We start from the raw sequence: 27,637 nt of genomic DNA, 5'->3' as shown, positions 1-27,637 counted from the left end.
TTTGAGGCTATGAGACTTAAAATGACATGCATTACTTAAAACTACACGCATGAAATAAAGCAATAGGCTATACAAACTCATATATTGTTATAACCCCAGCTACACGCACTGATTTGTGTACGAAAGGATTCTAAAGACAGAAACTTTGCTTTTGACAAAGGACACATCTGTGATGGGCAGTCATAAGTAATCAATCTAATTTTGTAACTCTACTTCAACTTTTGGAGAGACTGATAGATTTACTTACACACACACTTTACCACCCCACCCAACACCCAAAATTTTCAAATTTTGAGGGTCTACAATGCTCATTTGGCAATTCACTGAATTCAGTTTGCTCTAAGTTCCATGTTATCACTGTATCCAATTAATTAAGTCCTCACAAAAACCCACTTCCAAGGTCTCACAAAATCAAAATTAAAAAGCATCCAAACTCAGTAAATGCACTCAAGATAGAATTTATTGCAAAATTGGAAACAGATTATTTTAAACCAGCACTATCTATTGCATATGAGATTAAAAAAAAAAACAAAAAACAAAAAACAACAACAAGAAGAAAAAACAACCAAAAAAAACCCTCAAAAAAACTAACCCTGTACTTTCTAACTGTGAGATCAGCACTGTCAATTCAACCATTTTTTACACTCTAAAATTTTTCAAGGAAAAATACAGATAAATTCATATACACTGGGTTTCAGACCTGAACTTCTTCAAACTGGGCTTTGCTCTACAAATTATGAACAGCGGCTCATTCCTCATCACCTACTTCCCAACACAAGGAAAGCAGAGTGGAATACAAAACTGTAAGACATGTCTACAGCAGAATATAAAGGCAAATGTTCCATGTGTTATTCTTCCACACATTTATGAAAAAAATTAACTATCAAATTTGGTCTATAACACACATATGTCTCAGTACACAGATGATGAAGCCAACACAACACTTTCAGACCAGATCTGTGACGCTGTCCTCCTGCCTCCCCTTAGCTTCTCTCATGTCTCTGGAGTAACACCCTGAGAACAACCATCCCGTACCCATAAAACACTCACAACTAGATTTTACATGTATCTATATTTTTTTTTTTCATGCATAAATGAATGCAGATGCTTGAACTGAAGAGAAGTTAGCTACAGGTAACTGCTGTTAATTCCTCATGTAGCAATAAAACTATTTTTCAGCCAAAGGGACAAAAGCAACCAGTCACTAGCAAGGGTATCCTAAATGTTACAGATTTCTTCATACTACCTATTAAACAGTGAAATCTAAAGTGAAATCAAAGTAATCCTTTGGCAAAGAAAGGATACCAAGAATCTGATAAGAATTATGAAAGAAATTGTATAGTGCCAACTCTTCTGTAGATATCTGATTAGCAAGTAAAACCACACATACATGCAAGCATTTATAGCAATAAAGACTTAATTTTTCACTTCAGCCTCAAGCAGAAATCCACCTTACTTGACTAAAAACTGAGCACACGGTTGTTTTCACTTCAGGATAAAACACTGAGACTTAAACACTGACTTTGGTTCTTACTGTCCGGAGGGAGACCACACTGAACAGTTTCTACCTGCGCCAATCTTTATGCAATGAGTTGAGTCACTGACTTGAATAGGATTACTCACTTTTACAATCTTTGTAGGAACTTGCAGCCAACTATTCTAAACATCTCAGCTGGGAAAAGATTCATATTTTCTTTTTAGTCACCTTCATAATTAGGTTGCCAGACTAAGCAGCTCCGTATGAAGTGAAGACACAGCTTCTTAGACTTCCTAACCATGTCCATCAACTGAACAATACTCTTTGCAGAGGAATCCATGAATGATTCAGCACCGATGAACAGCCACAAGAACAGTCACAGTGCTCCAAGCAATGAAGAAGCACAAGTACTGTGGAAATGCAATACCTTCTTTGAATCTCACATGAATCACACCTAACAATAAGCTGCCAGAACAGGCCTGCACATGGGATCAAGCTTATGACCATAACATAATTTGCCAAAAACCTTCCTAGTGAAACCCTGCAAGTTTTGTAAATCCTACGAGATGACATGAGCTTGAGTCACAAATGAGAAGGGACATTCTGCATGCCTGCAGTGGATGGAGTTACATCACCAGCTCCCCTATAAAACTCCCCATCAAGAGTTCCTGGTTCCACATTAAAACCATCTGAGAGGCTCAGAAAATTAAAGGCCACACGAGTAAACCGATTTAACAGGACTAAAATCTGAAAACATTTCTGCCTAAAAACTCTTTTGGGTGAAGTGAGTGAATTGGGGCAAGAAATTGTGAGCCACCGCTGCAGGTGCCACCAGCAGAGCCATCCAGCTGCCTCAGCACTATGCCATAACCACCTACGGAGCTGAATCAGCTCTGCTGCCATGACCTGGCACTTCCCAATCCATGACTGATACAGCAGTAACTACACCTATGCCAGCTGCTTTGAGTAATTCCAAAAACAGCAGAGAGATTTTGCCTGGGGAAATGAAATTAAGTGTCTCCTCCCATCAATTCACCTTCTCACAGAGTTAGTCTAACAGACAACCTGATGGAAGCCTAGACCAAGCAGCTTTCCCACTTTCTTCACAGCAGGAACCCATATTCCAACTAGCAACAACTGCAGAAATGCTAGTGCCTTACCCAAGGAGAAAAACTTGTATTTCCAAAACTCAAAATAAAAAAAGAGATGAAAAAACTCTGTCCTACACAATACATACCTATAATAATACACTTATGTTGGCATCATGTAATTTATCTTCATCTGAGCAGTTGATTAAAAATAGGGATTTAAAAACATAAATCATTGTAGCATATTTTAGGCCATTCTAGTCTGCCTGTTGGTATTTGCAGCTAAACAAGTCATTCTAGTCATCTTCCCATACACACCCACTGTCCTATAAAGAAGTTTATGATTTAGAAGTTTCACTGAAAGGCAGAAAAACACTTCTCCAAACCTCCTGAATATAACAAGAAATGCAATGGCATCACTTTCTGCAAGTTATGCAGTTTTAACTGCAAAATATCATTTTCTTACAGGAGCCTGAAAAAAGTTCACCCAGGTAGTCATCAGACTTTAAATATGTGATATTGTAATTGAGGAGTCAAAACAGTCTATAAGCCAATCCACACGGAGCACTTTTATTGAACATTAATGGTTACTTCAAATTAAAAAGCATAAACTACTGAATGTGTATCACACAATGCTGAAAATGGATTTTAAAATATAATCTTACCTCTTCCCACACGTTAATTATGACTCAACAGAACTACACGTAATAATAAAAGTATGCAAGAACTTACATATTTACAGGCATCAGAACATAATTACTACCTTGTCCAGGAATATGTATTCATCACAGACTGATGTTGGGTAATAGTGCAGAGCTACAAGTGTTCCTAGCCTTACTCACACATGGGAAGGGTAACCAAAGAATATAAAAATATTTGAGGAATTTACTTAAAACTTCCTGCTAAATTCATAACTATTCTTACACAAGTAAATATGATGATTTACTCCTATATACAGATCTTATCAAGAAAAAAAAAAAGGTAATTTCTTTTAAGAAATGTGCAAGTTCTCTTTAATTCTTGTAGACTCCTAATGTAAACTCTTAATTACAAACTTACCCAAGGTCTTGTGGTATTTTTTGTTGTTGGGGTTTTTTTTGTTTTGTTTTTTGGGGGTTTTTTTTTGGTGTGTGTTTGGTTTTTTGTTTGTTTGTGGTAGTGTCAGGTCCTGGTTACACGGTTTCCTGGGAAGAAAGCTGACACATTGCACAGCAGTGGCTGCCAGCTAGATGGAAATCTCTGAGTGGTTTTTTCAAGCTCTCAGTGTGATACACCTCTTTCCAAGGAAGCCTTTCACTTAATCTTCTTTTAAAACAAGACTGAGGCACTGAGCATGCCTCATCTGTTTCTTCAGAATTTCCTCATCGTGGTAACCAAATATTTCAACTCACCAAGGAAGAAAACCTCCAGCAGGCACAAAAGAGTGACCTGCAGCTAAATCCCTCAGCAGCCACAGTCAGACGTTTCACAGACAGATGTGAGCAACCACGTAACTAAAGTAACCTGCCTCATGGACAAAGTGCTCCTCAGGAATCCCACCCTCTTAATTCAACTAAAATAATTTCATAAAATATAGTGCCTTAAACCCTTGCAAGTTTCATTGTTATTTAACGCAGATATAATTTTTCATTATTGTGAAAGAGTGCAATACTTCCTAAATCAAACTTTATTTCACTTTTGACTTCCACAATTATATTTCTCTGAAAGAAAAACACATTATTCCAGACATATTTCCATCATGAATTATCAAAACCAAGATTTCAGTGGTGACCATAGCTATAAATCAGAGAAGTCAACAGGAGTTTACTACTTACAGATGTATTTAATCATGCTTGTACAGTGTCTTGCATATTGCAGTCCTGACCTATCTAGATATTGCAGCAATTTTTATGTTTACAGATAACTGCATGTACCTTAGCAAGGACACTAGGCCTAGAAAACCACTCCTCTGAGAGACTGGGCAAGTTCTGAAACACTTTTACCCAAGAAAATACTTCCCAGTGCTAGCATAGTTGCTCAGTAATTTATACACACTTCATGTAACATTGCAAAGGACACCAAAATTATCTCATTTTCTCTAAAACCTTCTGCAACACTATGGCACATGAGAAAGGCTACAACAGCGAGAGACAATATATTCTGTGAAAAAAACATTGTTGCAAACTATTTCCTAAAACTGCCATAGGGTAAGCAGGACCCAAGGTTTAAGATGTTTCCTGACTGTTTTGATTACCATTTTCTTCTATTGCAACAAGAAGGATATTGCACGTTATTTTTCACAAAAGCTTGTGATTTCCAGGAATCTCACCTCAGCACACTGAGCATAGTCCAAACTTCATTCTAGACAACAGTGAGATTACAATGAAATTGTTAAGCCACATTTATTTTATTTTCTGTAGCACTGGCTTTTCTTCCTTTTCTCTCCTTTCTTCCTTCAACCCACTCCACTCTCCTTGCTAGAGCACCATCCACCCTGTCCATTAAGAAAGATAAAATTTCTCAACAGGGCTCTTCTGCTTCCCAAATGGAAAAATGCTCCCCTAAGGTCATGTAGCACATGCTGGTACCTACACTCCTTTACGCAAACAGAAATCATCGATGACCACAGTCATTTGGCATTAGCCACATGTTTATTGTTTGTCTTCAAAACACTAAGATTAGCAAAGCCCTGTGAACTCTGTGCCAATCCACCTGCAGGGTCATAAGGAAATTTCCTTATCACCTCCAGTGCATCTGAGGAGGGAGCCAGGTAGGACCCAAAGGCCTGGGGCAAGGTACAGATGCACCCAGCATGTGTGAGCTCCGTCCCTTCTGCTTGCTGCGCTCCTACCGCTGAACCTACAACTGGGTCTTGACTAAATGTGGATTTCCTTGTAAGTACTCTGTGACTCTGCTGAGATACTTGCGCCTCTCAGCTATTCCCAGTCCAGGGAAGAGAGAGGGCCACACATACACCACCCTTGAATGTATGTATCAAAAGGAAAACGGTGCCCTCCTACGAAGCTACGACTGATTTGTCTGTTTTTATCTCAGTCACTAATATGAACAGGTCCACTTGCTACATGCTGTCTTTTATGCACAACACCACAACAAAATAGGCTAGGTGTTATTATTTTCTTTTTCATACAGGTTTAGGTCTGCATGGTATACAACACCTTGGAGCTAGGACCAATTTTTCCAGCTTTCTGGAAAGGATCAGACACATTCATCGATTTTTTTTCAGCACCTATGTGCTTCACAGACAAAATAATTTGATATTACAGCAAAATACATTATCTTATTAAAAAAAAAAAAGACAAAAAATGGGACAGAGAAAGATGGAAAGTTTAAGAATAGAGACATATCTTAGCCTCATTTTATCTATTTGTAAGATATGCAGTAGACTCCTAAGACCAGTGCTTATCACCATCAAGGTTTCTAAAGTACCATATTTCCTTTACAAATACACCTCCACAGCTGTGAACCTCAACATTCGGCATCAGGGAGTCAACAACTAGAAGCAAGACATTTGTCCTAGATTCTTAAGTAGTCTTGAAAAATAGGAAACACCACACAAGAATATATAACCCAAGTGCAGTATTAACCAGAAGGATGAAAAAAAAGAGAACAAAATTCATATTCAAATCATGGAGAACTTCAGGCCAAAATAACAATCTTAACAGTACCAGAGGGGGGAAAAAAAAAGCAACTGAGAAATGATACCGAAAATTATAATTGTTTGTTACTTGAAGACTTTCAGTTTCTGAGATTAAGGTATTCTGAAAACAGACAAGGCATAGCACCTCTTTTCAGATAAAAATTTAAAATTGCCTAGAGAATAAAACCAAGATATATTCGATAACTCACTTTTTTTTCCCGTTCTCTGCTTAGAAAAACCAGCCCTCTCCAAATGCTGAGCGGTATATTCTCCCTTTCAAAGTGAGGAAGGTTACCTAAGCTTCCCAGAGAACACAGGCACTTTGATGATCAGTATTTCATTAACACTTTGTGGAGACTGACTACAAAATGCACACCTGCAGTTCTAAACACACATGAATTAAAGGCACTGTATTCCTGCTCTTCTCATATTCAACACACTGACAGATGGGACAAGGAGATGATTCACCCCCTTCAGACAGCATTAACTGTGCTGTGAGATAACACTGAATCACTAGATCCTTCCCAATTAAAAGGGGAAAAAAAAAGTCTCTCTCTCTCCCTGACCTTTTTCTCTCTCTTCTGACTTCATATATGTTATCTATACTGCAAACATATCAACCAACAGGATGGATTTCCTGCAGATTCTCCTCTGTAACATTTGGCATGAATAATGATATTGCGAAAGGGTCTGACTTTCACCATACTCCGAGTTGACTCCCTTTGGCCCAATCTACTTCTCTACAGTCATGTTCCTCCCTTCCTTCCCATAAACACACTGCCAAAGAGACACAAAACCCAATGTTTCTTCTCTGAGACAGAAAAAATGCATCCTTAACTCTATGCTTGTATTTTTCTCTTCTTGTGCATTGTGTTTCTCACTTCTTTTTGCCTTCTTTTGCCTGGCTGAATTGTATGAGCATTCACACATGAACACATGATCCTAAAGTGCTTTTTAAAGTAATTTGATGAAGACTCAATCCCTAGTATTTTAATTTGTAAGCATGCAAGAATGTTCAAAATTCATGCGGCAGCCTCCTAAAAGACCATTATCCAGAGTCCATTAAGACAAACAAGACGGTTCTCCAGTCAGAAATGGTTTGCTATGCAAGTTGCAAGTGACACCTGATGAAACTTATATGCTCCTCTTCTCTGAACCAGTAAATAAATTTAAGAACAAAGTAACTCAGCTGTAGAGAAGCAATTTTTCTGGACTCATAAATGATTACCTACAAACACAGACACTTTGACCCCAGTTTGGGATTTTCCCTGGTGATGACACACTGATTTACTTTTCCTTCTGAGAAAGGAAAGCAAAATTAATTTTTTGCAAAGGATAATTGTATAGCTGAGAAATAAATAATCAATTTATCTTATTTTCAAATAGAATTTTAATCCAGATGTTTTGGCTTTAATAGTTTAGGTCAGAGGCTCAGCAGGTTCCAGTCACTAAGCTGTGAGTTGTTGCACTTGGAATTTTAAATAATTAATGAGTAACAGCAGCTGAAATCTGCATGAGGAACATCACCCTGACATAATTATTGTACTAGTGTGCTTCTTTAAATATGCTTTCAAGAACTCGTGGCTCGTACTTGAATGTTGTCTCATTTTATGTAACTCATAAATGTCATGTGCTAATGTTGTTTTCCCAATCTTTATTAGGTACATTCAAAGCCAATATAGAAACAGTCATTACTGAATAACTACTGAAGAGAACAATGATAGACCCAGGGGAAAATTTCCATTTGAACATGAGAATGTTCTAAATGTACACAAGACCATTATCTCCTCTTCTTTCATTAAAAAGAAAACCAGATTGTTTATTCCACGTTAAAAGGAAGACAAAAGCATGTGACAGGCCAAACACTCATTTTTTCAGCATGGTTTTCAAACGCAGTTCACTATTTATCTGTGTACAAAAGAAAAATATAACAAAATCCAGCAACATATCAAAAAAATGGAGTGAGAAAATAAATGTTGCAATAAGACTAGCAGTGTATTCACTTTCAATCATGATTAACAAAATATATCTCAAATCCACTATATGATTAAAAGCAACCTTGTATATAATATTTGCAGCACCCACCCATCACAAGAATATCTTGTTCTTGAACAAGTTGCACTTGTAAACTATTTTACTGTTAACTAAATATTTTTTTAAAAAGGAAATGTTGCAAATGCCATCATCTGTGATAGGGTCCACAGCTTTCAGCCAAGAGGGGTTCTCCAGACAGTACGCAGAAATAGCAAGGAAGTTCCTTCCCTAAAGGTCTTGCAACATCAGCAGACAAAACACATGACCAGAAGGTAAACCTTTCTCCCATATTACAGATATAGAGCAAAGGCAGAGATAAGTTAAGGACAACACATTAAAAAAATACTTACAGCCCACTTGAGAAGCTTTGGCAGACATTAGGAAATTAAATCCAGAGTTGTAATTCTGAAAACCCGTTCTCAGCTATTCATAATTCCAGGGTTTGTACTCACAACACACACCTCCTTTCTTATTTTACAAGTGTTCCATGGCTTTCAAATTCTGCTATCAGTCATACAAAATAACACTCCAGCTGCGATGACACAGCCAAGAAGCTTCACATGATTTTACACCAGAACTCCATCAATATACAATGAGGTTATTTCTCTGACATTCTAGGTCTTCATTCAGCCAACTTTGTCTCAAATAAAGAAAATGTGAACTATCAAGCTCAAGATTATCACAAGACAAAGTGGAAACCACTGCAACAACCCACTCCCTGCCCTTTTTTTTCCTAAGCAGCTATAGCAGAAGGTCACCTATACTATGAGATAATAAGCTTGTGATTAGCGCACTCACACAGGATGTGGGAAACCAGGGATCGCCTTAGACGATACTGAAGGGGAAGATCAGTCTGGCTTGATCACAGGATAACTGTGAGTCACCAGTGTGATCTGGCAAGGGGAAAACAGATTTAAAAAAAAAAGACAGACAAACAGACCTACATTGTAACATGAGGGAGTATTTCCAGCTAAAACAGGGAAGAATTAAAGTCATCACACAAGCCACTAGCATAACATCAGCTGAATACAAGGTACAGTTCTGGTCAGCCGTATCTAACAACATGAATTTTTTACTAGAACAGATGCAAAGATGAGGGGAGCAATAGGAACCTATTAGACAGAGATAAGGCTAAAAGCTTATAACATGTCAAGCTTAAGTAAAGCAAAGCTAAAATGACTGTTGGAGGAAGAGAAAATACACACTGCCCACACCCAAGTCTAAACTGAAAGTCAGAATGTTTCTAAACATCAGGAGAGAAGGGCTCTGGGAGAACCAGAAGAGAGTAGAACACCTAGCTGTGTTGAAGGCAGAAAGCAAGAGTCTGACCACTGTATTTCAGGGACTGCATGAATGGTGTGGTTCTTACCATGGCAGGACAGCCCCAAATGACACAGGGCACTCCTCTGGCCTGGGAATATTTCAGTCCATATTTCTGAACAGTGTATCTGGAGCACTGGGGTGGGAAGTAGGGGGAGTGGGGGGCAGAAAGGGCCTACCTTTTTCTGCATCTGTTCATGCAGTGACAACAGATTGTAAAAAAAGGATAAAATAATCAAAGCCCCAAACAAAACAAAATCACAAAACCAGCACTACTCTGGAAAGCGGGAACAGAAATGAAATAGGATAGCTTTTAGCCAGCTGGATTTCACTGGCATGTAGGATGCTAGACAAACAGACTTCATTCCCCACTCTGAGCCCATCCACTTTATCCTGTAAGGGATCAGTGTAAGTATGGGAGAGCTGTAATCCCCTCTGCACCAAGACATGATTTACTGAAGAAAGGGAACATGACTCCTGCTCAACAGCCTCTAGCTTGACAGCCTGCTCCTTGCAGCAGGAAACACAGGTCTGAACCTTTGGGGAAAGAGCTGGAGCTGATCTCCATCTCAACCACAGCACACCAGGGTCTTGGCTAACCAGCTCTTCTGCAAGTTTGTGAGCAGTGGCCCTCAGGAAACATTTGTGAGACACACACAAAGCCAGCTTCTACTCCACAGCTCTGGGAACTGAAACAGCAGCGAAACACACTTTGCTTGGATGGATACTGGCTTTCAGGAGCCTTTGCTCATTGGCTACATTGGGTGATATTCTGAGACATCTGATTCTGAGCACTAGATAGACTAGGGGTTTCATACAAGGCTCTTCAAGTCTCTTTCAACCTTATTTCCCAAACCATTTATAAACCGCCTGCTCTTTTCATAACATTCCTCTAAGACTATATACCAAAAGAGTCCTTAAAATCCCCTTCTCAAAAACTCTGCAGTAAACACTGCTCCATGGAAATGCAATACTGAGTAATAGTTCCACAGTCTGTGACTGAAACTTTATAGCACGTATGCACAGAACAAACTATATAACTAACTCTTCCAACAATTTGTGCATCTCGTCATTGACCCAATCCATAAAAGTGCTTCTCATTCCACACCTTAATAGAGTTAAAACCTTTCAGAAGAGATACTTAGCTGCTGGTTTAACCAAATTCTTTATTTCTTACCTCAAACAATATCTCCACCCAACCTACTACCATCCAACTCTTAACTCACCTATAACACTTTCAAACAACAACTACTCATGGCATAAAAACAGTAATTAATACAAGTTACTATACCTGAATCAAAACCTGTCATTTAACATTCACATGAGTTAGCTACAAGTGAAAGCAATGGCTCTTTTATTTATCATAGCATCATACTTAAACCAGCTTTTATTGAATTGCAAGCAATTAAGTTATACCAATAGGATTTGGCTGATTTATAATACATTTTTAAGTTGAAATTCAGCTATATATATTAACAGTTATGATAATGTTACAGCTAGAGTCTTTCACTCCCAAATGAATAATCCCTTCTTTATTTCAACATTGCTCCAGTGTGGTGCCTAATATTTAGTCTTGGCATTTTAAGACCTTAAAATAATTCTGAATGACCAAGCCTGCCTTTACTAAGCTAATGCTACTGTTTTCACCACTACCTTCGTTTGGTTCATCCAGTAACACTAAAGCATTACTGCTTATAGGTAAGTATCTATGAGTAAATCCATTCTCAATTTGGTATTTGAGCATCTGTAAATTAATGCCAATTTCCAAAACAAAAATACAGCAATGCTAGAGACAAAAAAAAACAAAAAACACCAAAAAAAAAAAAAAAAACAAAACCCAAAACAAAACAAATCCAAACAAAACAAAAAACCATAACTGTTTTCCCCATTTACTATCTTGAAGCACACAAAATTCACTCAGAAAAACACACAGCTCCACCCCCAAAACCACAGCCTTCATAGCATCTAGCAAAGATGTTTAAAAGCACTCCGGATTCTGTATGTTTGAAGCTAAGCAAAGTGGAAAGCAATTACCACCAGAACTGTTTTGGGTTTTTTTAACATAGTTGCATGTAAACATTTCATCACTTTGGATAAATCATAGTGCACTTTTTTTCACTCTTACATTCAATTAGTCATGCACGTAAGTTTCCCGTATCTTGCCAACTACATAATATAAATAGCCTGCCCTAAAGCACTTAAAATGTCACCAGATATTGGTGGTCTGCTAAAATGGAGGAGGATTGCAGATCATACCACAAACATCTCTCAAATGCCACATGGGGAAAGGTGTAAGCAGACAATAACAGAATCAGATGCACAGTGATGCCAGCTCCAGGGGGACTGGAACATGCACAAGCTGATGAACAAGAGGTGTCACAACACTGCAGAAATAAAGGCACCTCATAATTTTGGTAGTGGTTACTATTTTGCTCTTTTCAGGTCATAACACTCAGACAATACAATTATCTTGCCCATCACTTGCTTACCATCTGCCCATTGAAAATCATCCACTCCCAAACATAATCCAGAATATATAATTTTTTCACAAAAGAGTTTTTTTCATTCTCTGCCCCCACAACCTGCCAGATCCTATATTGTAAATACAGAATTTGCAAGCAGAGGAGATCTTCTCTTTTGGCCAGAAACTCACGGTGTATGCCCCACCACTCTGCATTCTCTTCAGTCTAAACTGTAATTTCTGGCCTCCCAACAAAACACAAATAAGAATAACTTCAAACATTTCTGAATTGCAGCAGTCCTTAAATTGAGAAAACTCAAAATGCCTAATAAGTTACATGAGAGGCAACTTATTTAACTGACACTACAGGAGTTTTTATACAAACAAAATAAGCTGGAATTGAGTCAACCTACTCCAAGTCAACGCCTCCCTCAAGCAATTAAAAAAAAAAATCCCAAAATGACTCAATACCATGAAAAGACATATACAGAATAACTTTTTTATCTATTATATATTTAAAATCAGTATGGCAACAAACCTTAATGTCTTCAAATCTTGCTTTCATTTGATCTTACTTATTTAGGTGGTCTTTTCTTATACAAGAAAGACCATTGAAAACTGTTGTATTTGTTTGTATCAGGAAGACACTGCAAAACCAGTTTTTATGCTTGTGTGTGCCAGTATTATTGCTGTAATGCATGAATGATTATGAAATTACTTAACTGCCTTTTTCTAAAGCCCTGGTTATTCCTCTCAGGTTAAAGTACAGAGTGAGCTGATTGTGAAATACATTTAACCATTTGTCCATTTCCAAATGTAATATTCTACAAATACTGTATTTGCATGTTAATCTTTTATTTGCAAAAATAAATTATTTTCTAAACTGAACATGAAGAAAATGTGATTTTACACTTCACAAGTAAAGTATAAAACCAGTTCCTAAAATATGAAAGAGAGAGGCATTATAGATAAAAGTAAGAACTTAGATATCTAAAATTTACTGTAGAGGTACCATTTACTATTCATCATTTAGCATTTGACTTTTTCCCCTCCATGCATTTCTTAGTCTCTGTTTAGAAGATGCCAGTATGATTTTGGAATACAAGTAACATCACGTTAAAATACTGACAATGATTTGCTAACTATTATGATCTTTTTCCTGAAGTATTAAAGTCTTACTGCAATTAAACACTACTGGAAGCATTAAAATAATGAACTAATTACCCCTGCCATTCAAAACATTTTGTGAATACTGTATTTCTGATTAATTCACTGCTGATTAGATGGTTTCTAGAATTATTTCTAAATTGTAGAATTTAAGTCTTACAGTCAGTTCAGCTACTGCTCCTTTAGAAATGTTTTATTAAATATATTTGTAACCTTACTCTGAAGGGGCTTTTCACATCCTAAAAAATAATGCAGTTAATAAAAATTAATATCTAAAGGACAACTATCATCATGTGACAAAATTATTTTGATACCTGATGAACTATACAGAGTAATAACTGCTCATCAGTAACAGAAGTTGGAAAATTAAGCACCTGAACCAGTAAGGCAAGTGGTGCTAATGATAAGATCTGAGAAACACTGAACTCCCCAGTAAGTCTTTGTGCACTCACTATTCAGCATCATACAATCAGGTTAAATTTCTTTGCTTCTTACTGTGTGCAAATCAAGCAAGTCTCAGTTTTGCTGTGGATCTTGCTGCATTTGACAGGTGCTGGTGTTTTCTAAAGACCACCTAAAATTATGAGTGATAGGGAATATCAAAATAGTGATTACCAGAAAAAAATCCACGACATAATTAGAGAAGTTGTAAAAGCACATTAACAGTAGCAACAAACAAACAAACAAACAAAAAGCAAACAACTATCAAAAAAAGAAGCTTTAAATGCATACCAGAAGGCAAATATAGATTTTTTTCACACATCCTGACACCTGCATATGCAATTCTTTTACTGTCAAGCTAATGGCAAGATAATGGAAGTAGATCAATACAAAAGAAAACCCACGGCAAAGCCCACTGGCTTTAAGCAGATCATCAATATAATCATTAACATGCACTAGATCCAGCTAAAATAATTATTAAACTTACTGTCACTTTTCCTGTCACCTTCTTGTCTGGTAAATTCCTCACACACACACACACACAGGGAGCAGGAATCACTCTAGAAGCGACATCCTGTTCCTAACAAACTTGTTCCCCCAGGTCACATGAAGTCCCAGCTTATTCATCACCACATTCCCAAAGATGCAGGTGCTCAATCCTGTGACCAGCATGCACTCATCACCTACAGATGGGCAGCAACTGGGCACCAGAAAAGAAGTGCAGGAGAGGGATTATGCACAGGTTACCAAGTCTGAGGGATCACTAGGAAAGAAAACACCACAGTCCAAGCCTACTTCCATTGTTTGTTAATCTACTTCCACAGTACATTCTGATATATGCCTGCCTGCATGTCATTTCTGGGCATATTAAGGAGAAGATGGTAATTGGGAATCACCAGGATGGATTTATAGAGGTTACATTATGCCCAACCAATATGATTGCCTTCTGTCATAAAATGACAGCATTTGTGGATGAGACATCACTGGTGTCACCCACCCTGATTTTAGGAATACTCAACAATCTCTCCTGCAGCAGCTTTGTACCTAACCTCATCCAAGTTACAGCACAAATGGGTAAACTACCAGCTGATAAAAAAGCCCAAACATCTCTATCATGAGGCTGAAACAGCAGCTCTTGATGGTTCACCATATGCCCACGGTTACAAAGTGAACAGGTTAGGGACCCGATCATGTTTAATTTCTTCTACAGTGACCTGGCAGAGCACACAGTAAGTCTGCAAACACTACATTTATGGGTGTAGAAGACACACTGGAGGGCAGGGTTGCCATTCAGAATAACTCAGATATGGCCAACAAAAATGTCATGAGAGCGTAGCCTGAAGACCAGCTTACTGGGGAACAGCTCCCCCAAAAACAAGCTGGAAGTCCTGGCAAGCCATGAATCAGCTCTGCAGCTGGCAGCAAGGAGAGCTAACAGCTTCCCAGGCTTTGGAAATGGAAACACAGCCAGTGGATTGAGGGAAGCAATTGCTCTGCTTCATGCACAATCCACTTCTCTGGTGTCTGCACTACCAGGTCTGCTTTTGGATCCCCATTATGAAATGTCAGCAGGAGCAAGTTCAGTGGAAGGCCACAAAGACAGCTGTCAGCCAGAATACATGTCCTGTGAGGAGAGGGTGAAAACACTGGGATTGTTCAGCCTGGAGAAAGCTTTGGAGCACGTGGTATCAAATTTTCAATACCTAAAAGTAAATTACAAAAATGATGAGGCCAGGCTTTTCACCAAGGTGCATGGGGGCAGAACAACCATCAACTGTGATCTGGGAAGTTGTAAATATGTATTAGGTAAGGGGAAAAGAGACACAGTCCCTAATGGCAGAATATAAACTGCAGTTAAGAATTCTAAATAGCTGCTACTCAGTGCTTTACCACGCAACTCCATTAAGACAAGGAGCATACTTTTGTTGTTGCTGTATGCTGTTTGTGGCCTTGCTAAGGCCTAATGGACAAAATATTACTCACAGGGATAAAACATGCAAGCCATTTACAATAAAAGGCCAATTATGTTGCAAAGTAGTTTTCATTACTTCTTTCTCACTCCTTCCAGGGGCACAAAAAATTATTACTCATGGCTATAATTTCAGCCTTCAGTTGGAACCAAATATCTTCCTACAGTGCTTTCATTAATAAAGAAGGCTGTGGCGTTCAGAAGTTAGAATTAAGAGGAGAAAAAAAAAACAACCAACCAACAAAAACCCCAAACCCAATAATGAAACCACATACAAAGTATTTTACCACTGGAGGAGGAGAAGAATGGAGTATTTCACAACCCACCCTCTACACGGGCCAAAGTTTAAGATTAGCTTTTCAACACCAACAGCCCTGCACTCAGCTGAAAAGCACCTACTAAAATTTCCATTAAAGCAACAATTTTTCCATGTGAGCCTATTATGGGTTATTTCCCATTTGACAAGAGTATCTTTCTGAAGAACAAAACCAAAGCCAAATTACTGGCTATCTTCCAGGTGAACACACTGAGTCAGACTATGCTGAAACTGTGAAAGCTGTGCAGAAACTTATGTGCATCTCTTTTCCAGGAACACGTCAGGGCAAAGTAATAGTACAGATAAAAGATAACACAAAAGACAAGTCAGGGAGTTTCTATTTGTAGGAGCTCTGCACTTCAGTGAGAAGTCCCTCAGTAACTTCCAACATCTGAGGAAAGAATCTAATAGTAAAAGACTCAACAAGAGTCAAAGCACAAGATAATTGCCATTGCTCTCCTTTAAGTCAGTCTCAATTATTTGAGCATGTATATTAAGCTAAAAACAGCCATAAAAAAATCCATCTTCTTTTCACTTTCAGAAAAATAAAAGGAGCAATAACACCAAGGCTGACTTAAGAAATGTGGAAAGGTTCTACTCATAACCAATTTTTTTAATATATGAAGAGCAACAAGCAACCACTTTCAAAAGTCTGCCACTGTTCTTTAGTCAGCCTTCCAGGCACTATGTTTTTTCTTTTAAGCTAAGCAATATAGAGATGAAAATGTCTGGAATGAAACTGCTGATGATTTTTCAATGACCATTTCACTGAAGAGACAAATTAAAATGGGATCACTGTGTAACTTTATAGTGGATTTTAGTAATTCACAGGATCATGAGTTTTACTCTGATTTTAGCTCTCTAGAATGGTGTGAGCTATCAAAACATTCCAAATGCAACACAGTAGGGATCCGAAAGTTTCCTATTACAACGATTATATCATCCTTTATAGATAAAGCTCCAAGGCACACACCAATCCCCAAAGTTATGTTCTGTATTGTTTCATCAGTATTTTATTCCATACCACAGAACTACTGGAAACACAGGTCAGTTATTTTCTTTCATTTGGTTTCAGACTTTGCTGTCATAATTTTCAGTATAACAGGTCCATACTGGACACAAACTTGTACAGCCCTCCTCCACAAAAAAAAAAAAAAAAAAAAAAAAAAAAAAAAAAAAAAAAAAAAAAAAAAAAAAAAAAAAAAACAACAAACCCAGCATATGCACAAATCTGCCATAATTTCTTCTGTACCTTCTTAATGCTCTAAGGGACAAGTATAGTATTTTATTTTAATCACTGTAAGCTCTGTCAGATAATATTCCAACACAATTTTTTGTCCAGAGAACGAGAAAGATCTGACAAGAGAGTTCAACTAAGGACTCTTGTTTTTAGAATTAGAAGAGAAGAGCAATGCTGACATCCAGGAAACAACAGTGTTGGAGAAGGATAACTGAAAAGCATGACAATACATTAGAAAACATCATAAAGCAATGTTTTGCTATAAACCATGAAGTATTGTGGATGATATGGAACTGCCACCCACAGAAGTGCTGAGTCTTTTCTGAGATGAACTGAAAGTATAGGTAATTGAGGAATTTGTCACAAACTGCAGGAATGCTTCCTGGGAGTCAGTACTGTAGGAAGCTGATAGAAGCTCTAAATATATACACATATTATTACATATATTAGTCAGGAGAAAACGGCAACAAGCTAGGAGATATGTTGATGAGACACAGGTGTAGGTACAGGTTTGAAGGGCAGAGGATAGTAACAGCTGTCACTGGGATCTGCAGAATTGTTGCATTAAAAAAAAAAAAAAAATTTTAAAAATCTAGGCTTTATCTTCAAGGCACTAACCCGGCCTGAGGAATGAGAGATTTGGCCACCTGTGTGGATAGGCTGAAGGTGATACAAAGTGATACTGTTAGGTTGGTGAGGAAGAAGATCTGAGGAGACAGCAAAGATCACCTCTACCATTTAATCCAACCAACCTGAAGCCACCCTACCTCACTTCAGTTTATCCCTCTGAAATCTACCAAGGAAATATAGGAAAGTCAATTATAAACAAAAATTACAGGACAACTGTCCTTAGGGCTCCAAGGCTATTGCTATATTGGAAACTGTGATTTTACTGTGGCAGTTTTAACACCTTAAGTCCAAAGATGAACAAACCTCAGGACTGGCCTTTTACCACCATACCACCCTTCAGCAAGATCATGCTCAGAACAGATGAAGAATTTGTACATTGTCCCCCAGAAGGCCCTTGAATAACCAGAATACAACTGTCTTCTAATCTGGAAAGTTTCACAGCCCAATTTATAAATGAGAAGAAACAAACCCCCAGAAAACTGGCAGGGCACTGACAGCACAACAGCTGTATTTCAGGACTTTTCCAATCTTCAGGGAAAAATACATGCCCATTGAGATGACAGGCTGTTATTGCACTACAAGAGTCCTTGACCTAACTTAATCCACATAAAACCATTATTTTTTCATGGTCTTTCATGTATTCACAAGACCAAACAGAAAAACTGGTTCAAAAATGCAGCCAGAATGGTTTTATATGTGTCTGGTAGTACTGATCTCTCACACTCACTCTGCAAAGCCTCCTATAAGTATCTGAATTCCAAGGATAGCTATGAATTGTCCAACTGCATCGTTTCACCTGAATTTTGTGACTTACAAGTAAGAAGCAAGCTAAGAACAGATTTTCACTTGTGATCCAAACCAATTTCAACTCTTTAGCAGAAGCCAAAGATAATGCACCAGGTAAACATATTAAAAACACACGACATGCCTGAATTATTTTAGAAAGAAAACTTGGTTTGTATTTGATTTTGCTTTCCCTCTCACCTTCATAAGAGTTAGACACTAGATCCCCACAGTTGTTAGCTTCACCAACCTGGAGAGACCTGAATTTAAACATTTCCAAATGTTTAAGCTTTCTCAAGTGTTTAAAAAAATAAATACTAAGAATTTCAATTACACACACTAAGGATTTTTACAAGTGTTGAAACAAAATCCAAAAAAGTCAGGTTTAAGAAACATCTTTCCTTCCAACATGCCAAACAAACCTAGTACAGCTGATATGTTGATCAAAAATTGGTCAAATTTTAAGAAAAATTAATATAAAACCTGCTATTTTACCTTCATTGTATATTTATTAAAAAAAAAAAAAAGTTCTGACTTGGTCAGTCTTTTCAGATTTATTAATTTCCTTGTTTCTCCCCTTTGAAAGGGCTTCCAAAAGCTCCGGGGGGGGGGAAGTAAAACAAAAAGGAATATTTATGTACATATTTAGAAAACTAATTTCCTCAGTGAGCTATTTCAAAATCACTTCAGGACAGAAGAAAAAAAAAGCCTGAAAATGTCCATGTTACTTTTTGTTTTTCTCTCACGTGCCTTTTGTGTGGGCTTTCCTGGGTTATGTCCAAGATCTACAGCTATTCCAAGCAACAGAACTGGGATTTCACAGTTACTGCAACTGATGCAAGAAGCCTCATAGGAATTATCTCACTCTATATTAACCAGAGTTCTCCACTTATTTTTAACAGAGCATTTTGAGAAGCATAAAGCTTCTTTCAGAATATGAAAGCCCAAAAATGTTAAAATCTGAATACCGTTGTCAGGAACTGTTTAAGTGTCTGCTATTTAGAAATTCTTTAGCTACTAATAAATGTTCATAATAGATCCTGAATCCTTTAAAGAAAATAGTAGTAAGCTGTGTGTCAGTCTCTACAAGAAAAAGTTAAACCCAGGATGATCAACCTTTTACAGAAGGGTCAGTCTCTGGAAATGTCTCAAGAAGATGAGGTGTAGAAAATTGATAAAAGTGACTGATATGCTTCCCAAACATCTAGAAAATATGTTTTTAAAAGCCATATCTAGAAAAAGTGTTTTAAAAAATCCCAAAACCCCAAAAACAGCTGGCAAAGCAAGAAAACATGAGTACAGTTTCATCTTTAGAGAAGTTAGTAAGATTGTTAATCATAAACATAACATCAGAAATTATTTAATACTACATCAAAAAGTTCACATGACACAAGGATTCAAATAGGAAAATGTTTGGTATGAGTGGTGATTAGACTGAAGAAAGTATTTCTTCATGTGCTACTAACACAGGAAAATAACCAGAGAAATGAACATAGAAAATCCATAGTCATCTGAATGAAATTATTAAGTAAAGAAAATCTTAAACTGATTGTGACAAAGCCTTCATTCACTGCCACTGAATACATAAGATTAGGCACTATCACTGTCTCCCTAGGGGAAAGCCATCAATGAAGTTTTGTTCAACTCTTTCCAACCACAGCTTAGCATAGCTATTTTGTCTAAATTCTCACGTTGGCAAAACCTTTAGAGAACTGCGTTTCAATTGTGGCACCTTAACTCAGGGCTCAGTCAGCACCAGCATATTGTGCTCCTCCTGCTCGAATGCAGCACTCACAAGTTGTCTCCTCGGGCTGAGAACAACCTGCCTGCAGAATGACCCACACAGCCAGAGCCAGAACTAGGACTGAAGGCTACAGTAACACAGCTCCAATGCCATCTCCACTGCAGCCATCCTCTGCCTTGGGCAACTGGATTGGTCTCTCAGACGAACCTGTTCATTTTGTATCGATAATTTCATTAGGTCCAAATCAAGCACTCTGTGCAGAAGGCTGGACACCCTGGAAAATGGATATTGACACAAGAAATAGGCAAATAAAGTACTGGAGCCTAGAGTTATCTGTCTGAAATTCCAGTTGCACAAGTGATTTGAGCAGTCAAGCTCTAAAGCATATACCCTTTTTCTAATTCTTCTTCCATTGGCTGATAACTTTTTAACACATATAAATCCAGGCTTCTTCAGACATTACTATGTGCCACTGATTTTTTTCTTCGACGTGTCTAACAATTCTGGACACCTTTCTGTCTTTAACTGGGTATTTTAAAGACTCCAGAAAAATTCCTGTTTTATAAAAGATTATCAGCTGTCTGTGTTTAAAACAGCAGTTTCTGACCAGCTGCTCTTCATCACTGCTGTCCTTTATTTAAGAGCCTCACCTCAGGAAACACAGATAAGTTTCAACCTGACGTCTTGCCTGAAAGAAAAATTATTCAGGTAGTTAAATACCACAGGACAGAGCACTTTAACAATGATCCAGAAGTCTCTGCTGTGCTTTAATCTGTGGCAGAATTTACACTTGAAACCTGTATGCAAGAGTCTTAGACTGCAAACCTTCCAGCCTTCTCCTCATTAAACACTAGTTATGCTTTAAGTGTTTTAACCAAACAGTACTAGATTTCATTGACATTAGTCCAGTAACAATAGTGACTGTCAAAAATTGTTATGTTCTCATGTAAATTAAATTAATTTAGTTCTGGTAAGTAAAAGTTTGAGCCAAGTGGCCCAGGTTCTAATATATGAGCACCAATGTATTTTCACAACTCTCCCTTTTGACAGGTAAGAGTCTAACAGGAAACAGTAGCGTTTTAACACTGAATGACTTCTTATGCTTCAAGTAAGCATGAGATGCATATTTCAGCTTATTTGGCCTTCTCTCAACAGTTTATAATGCATTTCTTCTGTCACAAAAATCATGTAGCAGAGCAGTTAGAGCCTAAATTTGATGGAATAAATAACCAATGTGGCTACTTCAACCATATAGGTAATTTATATCAAGTACTGAATAAACCCTAACAAAAAGAACAAACAAGAAATTTTTGGATACACAACAGCAGGGACACTCACTCAGGTTGCTCTCCTGCCTCATCCCACCATTACCACTCCATGGACCTTCACATGTAATGTAACACACCACAAGTACTCATCTTCTCAAACTTTCAGAACTGAAAACAACTGGAAGCATGTCCCACTTATGCTGTTGATTAATGGAGTGACCAGTGTCATCTCGGTTGTTCTCTGTATATCTGTTCTTGAAAACAGATATAATCCTCCCCTGCATGTGCAGGATACTCTGAGTTTATTATTTCCAGAATTCTGACAAGCTTGTCTTTAACAAGGTTGTAAGGCTCTAGGTGTCATATGGGAGCTGGCATAATGAGAAACAAATCCCAATGTAAGAACAATTCTGTCATGTAATTTTTCATAAATGCACAAAATTAAACAATTATAAGTATGAAACTATTTTTAATTAACATGCTCCAATTTCTGTCATTAAGAGTCTGCGGTGAGCTGAAATTTATCACCCCAATAGCGACTGTAACATTCACTACATTACTTATATTAACTATTATGATAGAACAGGAGCTTTGAAAGTCTGTGAATATTATTCAGCTATACGGAATGGCATAAACTCAATTTCTGTTCTTAATTCTCTACTTACAAATTCAGTGAAGCTGACTATACATTGTATTCATGGCTTTCTCCCAACTCAGTGAAAAATAATTTGAATCCATTTCATTAAGACACCATGCTTCGCCTTTTTCTTTTCATTACAAATATCAAGCTTTATTTTAAATGTATTATCTCAGAGCCTAATGCATGAACAGCACTTGGAAAATTAATATCCCTCAATATAACTCCTGTGCCATGGGCCTTTGTAAACAAGAACTTGCCCTCTGACCATCTTATCAGTGATTAATAATGTCTGTAGAATGTTTCATCTGGTTACCTATTTCCTCAGAGACTGAAAAAACTACTGTATAGAATCAAAGAAGGAACAACAAATTTTGTGCTGGTCAAGAACAAAGGCGACACTTCTGCCCGTGGGAGTGGCTTAGCCACAGCTGCCTGGAGAGAATATTCTAGGGAAGCATCAATGCAAGCTTTTCCTTTCCAAAGGTCCTCTCTAGGCTCTTACCAGTAGAAACTTGGGTATAACCTGTTATGGCATTGGAAATGCTCTCATTGGTGCTCTTTAGAATGATCCAGAATGCAATCCATGACAGAGCCGATGTAACCCACAATCCATGATGCTCAAGAGCTTTGATGGACTCATACCAGTAACTACTAACTGCCCTAAGACTATTTAAAGATTTTAGAGAACTGTTTCCTACTTGACTGCCAAGAGTAATCAAATCATTAACATAAACCAAGACTATTCTCTTACTCTGTTATTATTTACCTTGACTGACAGGGAGCACTTCATCATCCTTCCAGCCAGGTGTTTCAAGCCTTTATACACAACCACCCACAATCTACAGGTTAACTTGTTTGTATCTGTTAACTGGCAGTACTCCACGCCAACAAAATTATATTAGTCTCAGCTCATTAAAAATGATTAGTGGATATAATAGAAATAAACCAGTGCAATATACATGCTATCACTCCTAATCACCTAAGACTCAATTCTGCTTCCACTGAAGAGGGGAAAAACTTCAGTTTCTCTGCAAGAATTCATTATTTTCCCAGTGTCTTCATAGTATCTCCATCAACTTTATTCCAAACACAGCATCTGATATACTGAAGAGCAAAGGCAGTGCACACAGGAAATGCTATCAGGATGGACCTACTTAAAATTACAAAATTGCATGTTTACATTCTTCCCAAGGCAAACCATGCAGCAATTTTTTAAAAAGTCCCCACAAGCGTACAAAGGCACTAGAAGTACAGCCTTTGCTACGGCCACAGCTCATCCCACACGGAGACAGTTACCTCAAACACCTCCAAGCCTCCCCAGCGAGCGCCCAGCCCTGGCACAGCCTGGCACACATCAGAAGCACGGCAACTCCGAGCCGAGCCCAGCCGGTCAGGGCGGAGAAGGTGCCGGGGCGCTGGACAGGAGCGTCCCAGCGGCACCTCGGAGTGGCCGCAGCCCCGTGCGCGCCTTCCCCACGGAAACTTAAGGAAATCCCGGCGAGAGCCGCGCAGGGGCCAGCGGCGAGGACAGCGCCTGCCCCGCTCCTCAGCTCTCCGCCAGCCCCTGTCCTGCGCCGTGGCCCCGTGAAGTGGGGGGAAAAATGAACAAAACAAAACAAAACAAAAAAAAGGAGAAGCTGTCCGTTTCGGTGTAAGGCTCCGGGCACGGCGGCGATGTGAAACCGGAAGGCACGGCACGGACTCCCCGTCCTCCCGCCCGCTTATGTAAGGCACGGCCGCCCCGACGGAGGGGGAGCCCCGCGCCCCTCGCCGACACCTGCGGGGGCCGGGCAGCAGCGCCTGCCCTCCCCAGCTCCGCTCGCCCGCTCCTCAGGCACCTGTCCCGCGGGCGGGATCCCTCCCCGAGGGAGCCCGGGGCCACCTACCGCTGCCCGCGCTGCCACCTGCCCAGGTGTCCCGCAGCGCCGCACGTCCTCCGCCGAGCCCCTCGGCTGCCCCGCCGAGCAGCACGGGACGCGGGCTCCCGCGGCGAAGAGGAAGAGGAACAAGGCGAAAGGCTGCCCGCCCTCCGCCGCCCTGGGGGAGCTGCTCGCTCTGCCGCCTCCCTCCCCGGAGCACAACAACAACAAACACGGCGGAGCGGAGCGCAGCGTGCGGGGCGGGCACAGCCCGGAGCCGCCGGTGGTGGGGAGGTCCCGGCTGCCCCTCTCTCCTCCCCTCCGCGAAGCCACCCGGAGAGAAGAAAAGAAAAACCTCTAAAAATAATAATTGTAATAATTAAATAAAATTAGTTAATCACAACGCACCCAGCGTATCCTCCTGGGCTGCGGCGCTCCAGGGGCTGCATGCAGCGGGCGGGGGCAGCCCAGGTGCGATGGGATGGCGCGCACACACACCCGCCTCCCACCGGGAGCGGCGGCCAGGTGAGGGGAGAGGCAGAGATGGAGCAGGAAGGAGGGAACCTCCGCTCCGCGTTCAGGAGCGCTCCTGGGTCCCTCCCGCCGCCACACAGCCGCGCCTCCTCCGGGGGGCGAGCCGGGAGCTGTCTCCGCTCGGTGTCGGCGCTGTGCGCCTTGTAGCCTTGCCCCTTCCTGACCCCAGCCCTCCCCTTGGAAGCCCGGTGGCGGTCCCCGGTACCTGCGCGGGAGGTGCGCCCGACAGCCGCGCCCCGCCGCCCGCCCGCCCGCCTGCCTTGGCAGCCGCCGGCAACCAGGAAGGAGCAGCGGGAGAGAGCTCCCGCCGGCGGAGGCGGGCAGGGAAGGACAGGGCAGGGACCCCGGGGGCGAAGGAAGGATGGGGCTCCGTTAGCCCCGCGGGGTTCCAGCTGAGAAAAGGATGCGAGTGGCTCTGGGCCACTGGGAGCTGCGTCCGGCCGCGGCCTCTGCGAGGAGAGCAGTGGCAACTTACCTACCAGACTGCCCTGCCCTCCCGGGCCAGGCTGCCCTGGGCCGGGGACTTCCTCCTATAGCTGGGTTTACTGGGATCCTGATAAATCTGTTGCCCAAGGGGTGGCGGGAGGGATAGCCATAGGGACCTGGAGTTTTAGACTCAAAGTCACACACCCGCAACAGAGACGCGGTATCGCCGTGCTCTGCCTGGTCCGAGGCCCACGGCACATCTCGCTGTTCCAAAGGGAATCCCACGCTGTCCGATGGAGCCCAGGACCCGCTGTGACCTTAGCGCTAGGCACAAGCAAACTTCAGCCACCTTCGTGGAATGAAGGTCCAGAGCACGACCCCCGAGTGTCGGGCTGTTTGGAGTTCAGAGGAATGAGAAACTCTCTTTTGCGTTTCATCCAGCATTTGGGGACAGTTCTCTTGCTTGAATACTTTAAGCAGTGTTTCCATTCAGTTCAAAACCACAAAAGCTCAAAGTAAATTTGTATTTTTTTTAAAGTTCATTGGTGATTAGCATCTCTGTTGCACCTGCACCATGTTTAAACCTCTGTAAATAGAGGTTTATAACTATAAGCCAATTTCTCATTATGTAAAACTTTTTTTGTCTTGCTATTCATCTCCAAAGATGGAGGAGTATTTTGGGCCAGATTAGAAATTCTATGTTTTCATGAATAAACAGTTATTTCTATAAATATTTCCATTGTACGACATGTACATCCTAGCTTCCTAATTCCTTACAGTGGAAAGTGAGAAGTTTACAACATTAGTCTCTATTGAATGTGTGAAGACTACTGTGCAGATAAAATACTGGAGTGTGAGTTAGAAAAGGTCGCAGAAGGAAGGAAGTTTTGCAGAGGAAATGAAGAGGCGGAGTATCACCATTATGAGCAATTCAAAATCTGGGAATTTTATGTTAAGGATACATGAAATACTGCTTTGAATCATCTCTCTCCTCACACTTCTTCACTGGCAAAAAGGTACCACTTCCTTTCTTGGAAATTTGAGGAAGATACTTTATGGATGAGTTTGATACTTTAGCTTTGTGTACTTTTAAATGGTAACTTGGTAAAAAGCATGAAAAAAGAAACCAATGCTTAACAACTTTAAGAGACAACATTCAATGTCAGAGTTTGGGTGGTCATCTCTGTCTTTTCTTGCATAAAAATCTCAAGGGAAAATTAGATCCAAAAATCTCATCTGATCACACCCTCAGAAGACAGATGAATAAATTATGGTAATCAGATTAGAACCCAAATCTTGCATTCCTTCATATTATATGTAGGTTTGAGCTAGCATAATTACCCTTCGGGCAGTGGGTCATATATTTACACACGTGAACATCTTTGCATACAGATGTGCATACAAAAAAATATACATTTTTATATATGTGTGTGTGTTTCTACATTGCACACTTACTTACATTGCCTGAATGTCCATGAAGGTTTGAGGAGACTCACAGTTGCATAGTGTGCAGTGTCATACAGTATATGGGAAAAAAAATTTAAGGAATTACTGCCCTTGTACAGCTGTGTTACCTGGCATAGCTGCAACATCTCTCTCTTGGTGTGTTGAACATCTGACTCCTGTTCAGTTTGTAGTTTCCCCTACTGTTCCAGGATTTTTGTATGTAAGCTGATGTGAGTACACTCAATTACATAGTCAAATCAAACTTCTGTAAAAAACACTGGAATCACTGGACGGCACTGGTAGCTAGAAATGTAGACATTCTGATTTGTTCCTTGTAGCTCTTGTACTAATGAATGCCAGCTCCTGGAAACACTTAATGATGAAAGCAAGTGCATATGTTCAGCAGCAATGTGCCCACATCTACGAAGCATGTGTCATTTTGTCTTTTGTTTGCTTCCTTTTGCAGGGAGAAAAGAAAAATGCAATCTTCTTTTTAAATACTCCACATGCTATTTCACCCTTGGTCTTTGGGCCACTGTAAAGAATTCTACCTGAATAAAGGACAGTATGAAAACAAATGTCACAGGAAAATTAATCTTGAAATTTTTTTTAACATTAACTGTCCATGAAAAAATTGCTTGAGTCAAGTATGAAATGTTCCTTTATGCAAATCATAGAAAGGCAATGGAAGGAGAGCAGAATTTGCACAGTCTTTCATATGTACTTTTATCCTAGAATTGCCATTTATTATTCGTAATGAGAAGCAATTGACCTTGTTGGCCAATGGATGAGACTTAGTAGGAAAACTATAGTTTGTGTGCAGTAGCCTCATAATGACCAACACCATATGAACTCATGGAAGGGTTTAATTAAAATTCATGAAGCACTATTAAATTAAGATGAAAGAATAGCTATTTGCTTTCAAGAATTGAAAATGGCAAATGTTGTAATGAGGAGCCATCACTGAGACAGTGGTGATTGCTGATGCAAGATTAACGATATGAAGTCCTACATGCAGAGGAAACATAATCTAGACCTAATTAAGAACTCATTTGAAATTTTTCATGAATGTACCATCAGTGAATTCCAGATGATAATAGTTTCCTTTAAGTCTTAGAATCAAGTCTTGATTATAAAGACTTAGGAGGTTGCTGTAT

The 27,637-nt window shown here is 39.7% G+C and overlaps 1 protein-coding gene across 11 annotated transcripts in view; it reads right to left on the bottom strand.

Annotated features, from left to right (window-relative positions):
* The window catches only part of LOC121362915 (myelin basic protein), a 111,148-nt gene extending 86,369 nt beyond the window's left edge, over window positions 1-24,779 (bottom strand). For 2 of the 11 annotated variants that reach the window (XM_041484843.1, XM_041484854.1), the window contains exon 1: window positions 24,102-24,401. The gene's annotated coding sequence lies outside the window, so the exon portion shown is untranslated. Of the gene's footprint in view, window positions 1-8,586; window positions 8,610-23,194; window positions 23,366-23,511; window positions 24,037-24,101; window positions 24,406-24,482 lie in introns of those variants that run through there. The other 9 variants (XM_041484849.1, XM_041484853.1, XM_041484844.1 and 6 more) reach the window with 8 other exon arrangements.
* Between the last annotated feature and the right edge of the window lie 2,858 nt (window positions 24,780-27,637).

This window comes from Pyrgilauda ruficollis, unplaced genomic scaffold (genome assembly GCF_017590135.1).
Source record: "Pyrgilauda ruficollis isolate IOZ18807 unplaced genomic scaffold, ASM1759013v1 scaffold68, whole genome shotgun sequence".
NCBI lineage: Eukaryota > Metazoa > Chordata > Aves > Passeriformes > Passeridae > Pyrgilauda > Pyrgilauda ruficollis.
This window is presented reverse-complemented; position numbering and strand designations above follow the sequence as displayed.